Below are 10,136 nucleotides of genomic sequence, written 5' to 3' on the forward strand. Positions count from 1 at the left end.
AAATGGACTTTTGACTTTCTAGAATATATGCAACTTAACGTGCCTTTAGCAATTGTTTTCTACATGAGGAAATACACTGTTAGAATTCAATCATATGAATTTTTCAAACTTAAAAAAATGTAGCTATTCATTCAAGAAATATTTACTGAGCATCTGTTATGTTCAGGCACTACACATAGTATTGAGTTGCTTATAAAGGTGAATAAGAAATGATCCCTGTCTTCAAGGTAAGTCCGTGATATGGTGGAAGATGGAGACTGTAGAAAACATTGACAATGTATGGAGAATTTGGAGCACCTTCATTTGCAGTGACTAGGTAGGTGGTATCTTCATACCCTTTAGGCTCTTGGGCCTGCAACAAGGTGCCAATACACCTGACTCTATTACAGAGCCGAGCTGAGAAACTCTGCCTTTTTTTTTTTGTAGGCATGGACAACTGAGAAGAAATTAACAATATTCATACATTGGATTTATATTTTCCATCAAAATAATTATGAAAGAAGTTAAAGAATTTTTTTAAAAATACAACAGTGGGCAATTATTTTTTAAAAATAAGACCTTTCTACATAACGGAATTCTATATTAGTCTTAGTATTTTGCTTAGGATCTTATCTTGCCTGTTATCTTGCCCAGAGTGAATGATTTCTGTCATATCTTTAAACAATTTTGTACTAGATTCAAGTTCTTTTAAATGTTCTCTAGCTCTTGGCATGCATCTGGATTGCCTCTGTAGGCTTTTCTATGTGCTATTGCCAAAGACAGCCATCCCTGATATCCTTTTCAGATTTCCTCTTAGCAAGCTCTTATTCATCCATTAGGACTTGATTTACATATCAATTTTTCAGGCATAACCTCCCTGACCTTACATTAGGCTAGATTCACCTAAAATATCTTCATTTAGAACTTTTAATTTTCTTTTAAGAACATTCACTTTTGTTTTAATTCCTTGCTTACTATTCAGCAAATATAAGAATATAGTAAAAATAAACTATCATATACTCTTCCTCTCGTGTTAAGTAGAATACTTTCTTACTTAGCTAATTTTTCTTGTATCTGTAACTACTAGGGATATGGTATGCAAGCATTAATAGGTAGAAATAAATGCAAAACCTAACATTTAAAATGCAGACTAAAAATGCTTTATTCAAATCAACACATTTTAATCTTTCTTGTGATTCACTAGTTACATCCAGTTCTTTATGCTATTTCAGAAACCTTGATACTTAAGAAAGCAGTACCACAGAGTTAATGAGTTTTTAATGTAGTCAGCCTTCTCTCTGGGCACTTTTTAAGTTTGGTTTGTCCTCTAGTCTCTTCCCAGGTGTTGCTATACTGTAAGGCGATATGACTTGGGAAGTAGCTTTACATTAGTTTTTCCTTGAAACCTCACTGATGATTTTAAGCAAAGTTCACTGGGTGATTTGGAGAACATGTGGTAGTTTAACCACATAGAATATCATTTGGGGCTTATGCTCAGTCTTCTGCTAATCTAATGAAACACACTAAAGTTAGAGGCAAATTGTTTACTTAAAACACTAAAGAATCATTTTGTAGTATTTAAAGAAATTAAAAATAAGCAGTGGGAATAGAGAAAAAAATTATATCTATACTTCTAAAATGATTTCATATTGAAATCACTGAATATGGAAGTCGAGATCATTCAAATATGTGCACCTGCTTAAATTTGATTGTACCATCAGTCTTTCAAATAACCATATACACTCTCAATATATACCTAATTCATCTGCACTAAAATTTACTTTGACAATTGTACATTCAAATTTCTGCAGATGTTCTTAGAGAAAATTTTATGAAAATAAGCTCTTTAGATCTTATCCCTCAAAATTTACAAGAGTGAACAAGCCTATATAAAGATATTCAGTTTTTTTCCAAATAAGTACTTCCTATTTGTTTATTCAATTCAATTCTCTACAAAGATATCTACAAACATAAAAATACTGAATTAACATTCACAAATTATTGCTATTCCTCTTTTACCTGAAGAAAAGGAATTAATCAATTATTTACTGAATACTTATGTTATTTCATTTACTTTCGGCAAACAAATTGATGACTTTGATGTAAGAGTCAGCTTACTATTCAGATATGAATAATACATTTTATTTACCTGATATATTTTACTATATGAAAAACTTGATAGCAACAATATTTTATTAGATTATCTAGCAACTCTGAAGTAGGTAGTAACATTACCCTTAACCCTATTTGCAAGTAAAGAAATTGAAGCTCACGGCAGTCAGGTTAAGGACCAGCTCTGGGTTTTCTGTATCAATGACCTGTGCTCTTTCTACTGAAAAATACTTTTATTTCTATATGATGCCAACTATTTGGAAACTCACATAATTTCTATTAATTTCCAAGTTGTTTAATTTTTAATAATCTTCAGATATTTATGTAAATTTGTCATGTTGAATATAAGAAATCAATATTTTTATATATTTTATTCACCCATGAAGAAAATATTTTGCTATGGTTAATGCTTTACGAGCTGATATAGAAAACTGGTAATTTCCTCTTTATTTATGAAGCTATGGACTATATTTCTTATCATTTCTTGAAGCTCTATGTGACCAAAGACTAGCTTAGGGCCAGTGAAATGTGAATGTGTGAATGGAGGCAACATATTCAACTTTCTATCCATGTCCTTAAAAGAGAAAAACAAAACACACACACACACACAAACTTTTCCTTTCTTTCCTCTACCCAAAGTTTAGTATGTACATATTTTATCGAGTCAGAACAGCTCTCTTAAACCCAGAGAAGGAAGTTTTGTGTCGAGAATGGCAAAACAACTAATTTAAAGAGTCTAAGACTGTGACACAATAGAGTAGTATCACATTGCCTTTGGAAAGAATTTTGCACTGTATACTCACACTGTAATATGAGAGAAAATAAACTTCTGTCTTTTATAATCAATGCTATATTTTGGGTCTTTGTAAGAGCATCTGGTCTATATTTTAAAATATACACACACAGACACATAATAACTTAGAGATAAAGTTAATTCATAAGTTTATTTTTGATATTTTATAATTTGTAAAAATAAATGCATAGATAATTCAAATGAGTAGATAATAACCAAAAGTAACTCCCTGTTTAATTGAGAAATGTTTCTCTTTTCTATTAACTCAAATAATGTTTCTAGACTTCTTTGTAGCATTTTAGAAAAAGAGAAATGATTTCTATTAATTCAGAAAAATCAAAATGTACCATAGTTCTTGAGGTAAAGTAGTTACATTGTTGATTGACAAAGACAAAATTAATTTAAGTTAAAAAGAAATTTTAGTTTGTTATTTAATCTGAATTAGCTATTGACTTTCTCCACATTAGTTATAATATTGGAATGACCAAGGATTTTATCTTTGTGCCTGTTTTATTCTCTAGCTACATTCACTTCTATATTCAAGCTATATATTGATATGTGTCAAATGTATAGGCATGGCCAAAAATTATTTTCTTAATTTCAAACCATATGTCTGTATACTTGGCACTTACTGCCTACTTGGCATTTACATCAAACATATCCCAAACTAAACTCCTGAATCTCCCCCCAAAAATAAAAAATCAAAATAAATAAAATAAATAAAAAATAAATTAAAAAATTAAAAAATTAATAAATAAATTCTTGAATCCCTCCACATAAAAACAAAACCTACTACAAACATAACCCTCTCCATGACAGCTGATGAATACTCTGTTCTTACAGGATAAGAGCTGTGTGGGCCAAAAACTTTAGAATCATTTTTGATCCTCTCTTTTCTTCATACTGCACAGATAGTTTATCATAAAATCTTCTTGACTTAGAATTCATTCATTGCTAACATTTTGTCCAATAAGATATCACATCTTCCTAGGTTTCTTCTATAGCTTTTTAATTTATCTCCCTGCTCCAACCATTCTCAGCCCCCCATAATACATGTAAATGCAGGGGCTTGAGTGGCCTTTCAAAAATATGTTATATTACATCCATCCTTTGTTCAAAACATTATGATTGCGTCCCTATTTACCTAAAATGAAAGTCAAAGTCCTTTAAGTAGCCTATAATGCCTTATTATGAAAATATCCCTTGTTATTTCTTCAGTCTCCTCTTCTAAGACTTTTCTTCTTCTCAGTTCTAGCCACACTGTCTTCCTTGCTTTTTCACAGACACCCCAGGCACATTGCCATTTTAATATCTTTACCACAGCTTTCCTTCTGTCCTGGGTGCTTTCCCCCAAGAAATCCATTTTATTAACTCCCTAAAGTTTTTGCTTGAATTTTCTCAATAAATGACATTTTTAATACCATTACTTATCACCGATTCCTAATCTTCACTTCAGACCCTCTTAATCTCCCTTAGCTTCTTTTACTTACCCTTGTTTCTATAACAAATATCATCTTCTTACACATTATCTAATTTAATTATTCATTTCATCATTCATTGTCTCTTCTTTCTCTCCCTTGCATGCAGGAGATTTGTTTAGTTTGTTCCCTGATGCATACCATGTGCCTAGAAAACATGGTATCTACCAAAAATACATGTATCAAAATTCTAAATACCTAATGTATTTCAGTCATAGTACTGTACATTTTAAGTGTATAATATCAATTAATCCTTTGGTAGGCAACTTCTGAGATGGTATCCAGTCACATCTGCTTTCTGATATTCACTTCTTTGTGTAATTCCTCTCCTTGTGTATAGGATGAACCTAAAGACTTATGTTTAATGAACAGGTCAAAAGTGATGGGCTGTCACTTCTATGATTAAGTTACAAAAGATAGCACCTTCTGTCTTGTTAGCATTCTCTGTCTGTTGGCACTCTCTCTTGTTCTCTCACTTATTTTGTCTGATGTATTAAGCTGCCATGTTAGGTGATGTTCCATGGAGAGGCACACATGGCATGAAATTGAAGGAGTAAGTCCTCTGGCCAACAATCAGTAACTAAAGCCTCAGAACAGCCAGCAAGGAACTGAATCCTGCCAACAGTCATGTGCATGATGCTAAGTAACTGTTTTTCCCAGTTGAGCTTTGAGATGTCTGAAGCCTCTGAAAGCCCAAGAACCCAGCTGAGCAGCACCTGGATTCCTGACCCATAGAAACAGTAAGATAATAAATGTTGTTGTTTTAAACCACTAATCTCTGAGATTATTTGTTACGCAGGAGTAGATTACTAAAATAATTCTCAATACGAGGTCATGTGTTTGGATGAAGACCAAATCCTCTTTTAGGAACTGTGGAAGCAGAGAGTATTTAGTTTTTCTCCCAATGTAAAGTTTACATCACATAAAGGCATACCAGCGCTTTTAACCTATATCAGTATAATGCCAACTCACATCTACTCTCCTGTGTTATATTTTTCTGCTAATCTATCCTAAACATAAATCTTAAAAATTAAACATATGGTGTAAGTTTTTAGTGTTCTATTTTTTTATACTTGCCCACATATATAAAATATGTAAAACATAAAATATAACTTAAAACTTAAAAGCTAAGCTATATTACTTCCCTCCTTTTCATAGTCCTCTAAAAACCCTGATGAGATTAGTGACACAATCTTTAAGATATGGATATATAACCATATACAAGCACTCCTCACCACTCCTTACTTTGAAATTAAATCCTTTGTTTATGTATGACATTTAAATAAATTAATTGACTTTTAATGTCCCTTTATTATACAGCGCTTTTTTTTACAAAAGTAAAAAGGCTCCAGGAAAAACTTTTGGACAACAATCAATAAGAACAACACTATCTAAATTAGCCCAAACTCCAAAAATCATATTTGTATTCTAAGGCAGAAAATGCAGTGATTTTCAATTGGATATAGTGTTCTGAAAATACCACTGGCCTTGCATAGGAGATGGTATTCTTTTCCTAACTCTAATACTGAGAGAACGGCCAATCCAAAAAAGGCTTTGTGAGCCTCCATTTCTTCATCTAATCAACAAATATCTAGTTTCTATCGTCTCTGAAGTCCTTTGGAATACCAGTCCTATGGTTTAAAAAATCATGAAACTACGTTTAGAGCTAACATCTCTACAGGTTATAAAATTCTGGAGCACATGGATAATTTCTCAATGCTTCTTCTAATGCTTAAAATATCTAAAATATCTAAATTAAGGCTAATTGAAAATGGCTACCAGTTTTTCACCCTATATCCATTCTGCTCTGCTTTCTTACTAATTGAACTGTAACTGTATTTTTTTTCAAAAGTTACATGCCTACCTAAAGGACTATAATTTTTAGTCTGCCATGCATCTAATAGGTGTTTCCTAGGAAACGTACTTAAATATGGCTGACTCATATGGAAATGATACTCTTTGATTTTCTCTTTTTATCTCTTTCCTTATTTCTCTGAAATTTAGATATGGCAATTGGACTTCATCTTGGGGAGGACAGGATCCCATGCTAAGGATGTTAGAGAAGTAAAACAGCTCTTAATATGATGTAGAGACACAAGCTTAGTTAGATGGGTAGTAAATTTTGGTGAGCAAACAGAATGCTCCCTTTAATATACTATTTTTCAAATGTATCATAATTTATCTACTATTATTTGAAAATGCTATAAACCATAGCAGTGGTTTTTTCCAGATGGTAATATTTATTGACTTAACTTGTGATATTTCTAAACTATTTATAATATTAGTCAACATTATTTTTTACATAGTATTTTCCAGTGCTTACATTTTGGTATATATCATTTTTTTAAGTGCCAATCTTTTTTTCTTGTCTTTTAACTGTATATAGCAGAAGTTATTTTTTTAAAAAAAATACTTTACTTTTTGGTAAAGTTAAGTAAATTTAATGTTCTGAATTATTTTTTTATTCACCTTAGGACAATTAATCATGTGACTGGACTGAAATAAAGTGATGAGCTCAGGAGCTCTAACTTCTACAGTTTCTCTCCCTTCCATGTATCTACGATCTCTAGAGATTATAGGCCCCTTGAACTCTTACTATTGGTATTCTGACTTCCTAGAAAATTGAATCATCAAGCCTATGTACGGACATCATTTTCTTCATATACAATTTTCAGTAAATTGGTTTAAGGGGAAGTTTAGGGTCTTTAGCAACTATATTCATAGTCGATCAGATGCCTTTGTTGCCTCACTTCATTAGGTAATTTCTCAGACACAGAGGTTGTGGAAGTCTAATCCTCAGCTAAGTATGGTATTAAACTGACTTATAAGTCTGTATTCATTCCTGAAAGATTTTATAAAGAAAATGAGGTTCTAATTTCATCCATTCATATATAAATTATTTTTATATTTTATTATATAGCTAAAATCTAATTGTAATAGAATTTTTTTCTACATTAAAACTTCTAAGTGTTCTATTACAGTCATTTTAATATATTCGGAGGACATGAACCTTGTAAAATATCATTTTAGTACAAATTAAGATTTTTGCAATTTCAAGTTCTCTGTTAGAAGTAATTTTGAGTGTAATCTTGTAAAATAATCATTGCTCAAGGGACCAACGAATATAAACTTTCAGTCACAAAATACTCAATTGAAGTCCCAATTAAAAAAAAAAAAAAAAGCGAAAAAAACAATTGGAAAAAGAGCTTTCGAATGAAACAATCCTATTGAAAATTAATAGATAAGTAGATGTAAAAAGAATAAAAAGAGGGGAGAAAGCTAGATATTGATTTTTTTTTTATTATTTATGTAGGAATGGAAGGATGTCTCAAAGAAATCTGAAATGATGCCTAGAAAAGACGCAATGACAAGTCATGAGTAAACCAATATTATGTTATAATACTAACTGCTCCTTAACTTGTCAGAAAAAGGCAAAGAGTCAGACTAAAAGAGAGTTAGGTCCTTTATTTAATACCAGTGTCCTAGAAAACGTTTCTTTCCCAGATAGGGCTAAAGGATACAGCTATGAGGGAGGACCTTAGCTCAGGAAATCAAACTCCCTAAAACTTAAAACTCCATCTTCAGATAATTTTAGCAAGGGACTGGTCACATACACAATGGAATACCCATAAAATAAAATGCTATGCATTTTTTACAAAGAAAGTATTTCTTTGATGTATTTTTACAAAAAGATTTCTAGGAGTGTAAAATGACAAGTGTAGGTTCCTGATCAGTGCTTATATTTTATATCAATATTTTTCTGGGAAAAAATATGTACTCATATATGTCTAAAATGAATCTGAAAAAAAGAGAAAAAAACGATTAAGATATCAGATATAGACCCTCTGCTTATGCATACCTCTATTAGAACAGTTATCACTGGTACTTATTTCCTAACAGGTAAATTGATACATTCAGAGATTGACAGAGAAAACAGTGGTACAACTAAGAAAAAAATCTTTAACCTATCATAAGAGACAATTTGTAATAAAAATCCCAAGAAACTTCAATTTACTGGCTTAATAAGCACAGATAAATTGTGTAAATCAGTGTTAGGAGGATTAATTAAAATAACAGAATAGTATTATTATTAAAGGGTTAATAGTATTATTTTTAAAGGGTTAGAAATTCTGCTCACTACATCACTTATTAAACTCTATATTAAGGCTTTCTAAATTTGTTTCCCTAAGAGTCATAGTCAATCCTTTCTGGTTTAATGAATAAAGTCTACCTTTAACAAGTAATTATTAAGTGGGAGGAAATGCTAGACATTTTAGATATGACAATGGGCCTTTTAATAGCAAATATACTTGAAGTATGATGGTTCACAAAATCTGTTTCAGACTATGGAGAATTTGTACAATAGGAGCTATGGTGCAACAGAAATCAGACATTTCTATCAATGGATAAATTTAAAAAACAAGATTGTATCATAGTTTCCCCCCACCCCTTTGCTGCTATACAATTCCATAACCCCTTCTGAGCTTCCTCCAAAGTCTTCCCAGGATAGACTATAATAATGAGATCTCTTTCTTTAGCAAACAGAAAGTCAGGGACAGCAATGTTTAAGCCTCTCTCTTGACTAGAAGTAATTAAGTATCTAAATTATAAAAACACACTCTTGTCTGGGGAGGTTAAGCTGATTTAATGAACTGCATAAATGACAGAAGCTCTTCATTTTACAGAAAAAATGCATGTTGTATCTCTTTATATTGCTTTATTCTTATATGAAGACCCATTGATTAAATACTAAGTAGAGATTTTTCACTGAGGTATATGAGGATATGGTAAGATTAATGTTGAATTTAAAGTTATGTACATTTTGTACCCATATATTTTCAGATAGCTTCATAAATGTATTCATTTATACTTGTACTGTAGAAAATAGTGTTTTTTTAATTTCTAACTCGTCAATAATCAGAATATACACATAAAAATTATGTGCACAAACACACGTTAACTGAGCAAACATCAGAAAAGAACATTACAAATATAAATTCAGTTGGATATTCAGCTTTTAATTGTGTATATGTTACTATGTATTTTGAAAATAATAAATCATATAATATTGAGTGTAACTTGAATGAAACTGAAAGTCAGAATGTTTCTTTTCTCTTACTTACTTGCTGTGTAACCTTTGATAAACTTCTTAAACGTGTTAAAACTTAGCTACCTCATCTGAAAAATGTAAATAAAATATTTGTTAACTCAAAGTTTTGTTTTAGTTGTTAAATGAGATAAAGTAAAAAAAAAGTGCTAGACACAAACCTCAGACAGAGTATGCACTCTATAAATTATTAATAAATGGAAGTTGGATACAGAATGATCACTCAAAAATAATTATATGAAGTATTGGAAATATAATAATTGAGAAGGAATTTGTATATTCCTTCTAGGTGAATTCAAGTTTAAAATTCACAGAGAATAATTTTGTATTTATAAAATTGATGTCAATGTTATTACTGCTAGAATATCTGAACTTTGTAATTTCAAATATACAATATAGATGTAACTGTAAATAAATGCATATTTATTAATATATAATGGTATATGTTATATATTATATATCACATAATATATAATAAATTGTTAGTCATTTGAAAAATTTATGGAAAAAGGCACAATTGTATAAGACAGAATCTATATATTACACAGAAAGTATATATATTTTTTCGATTTGTCTCTGGTTATATATCTTATGAAATAATTAACATTATATAATGTTTTCTAAAATACATTGCTCAGTGTGTCTATAAATTTCTTTTTAATAGAAA

At 30.6% G+C, this 10,136-nt stretch overlaps 1 protein-coding gene across 1 annotated transcript in view; it reads right to left on the reverse strand.

Annotated features, from left to right (window-relative positions):
• The window catches only part of MGAT4C (MGAT4 family member C), a 660,237-nt gene that overhangs the window by 374,818 nt on the left and 275,283 nt on the right, over nt 1-10,136 (reverse strand). The gene's annotated exons all lie outside the window — the stretch shown is intronic.

Source organism: Pteropus vampyrus, unplaced genomic scaffold, assembly GCF_000151845.1.
Source record: "Pteropus vampyrus isolate Shadow unplaced genomic scaffold, Pvam_2.0 Scaffold70, whole genome shotgun sequence".
Taxonomy (NCBI): domain Eukaryota; kingdom Metazoa; phylum Chordata; class Mammalia; order Chiroptera; family Pteropodidae; genus Pteropus; species Pteropus vampyrus.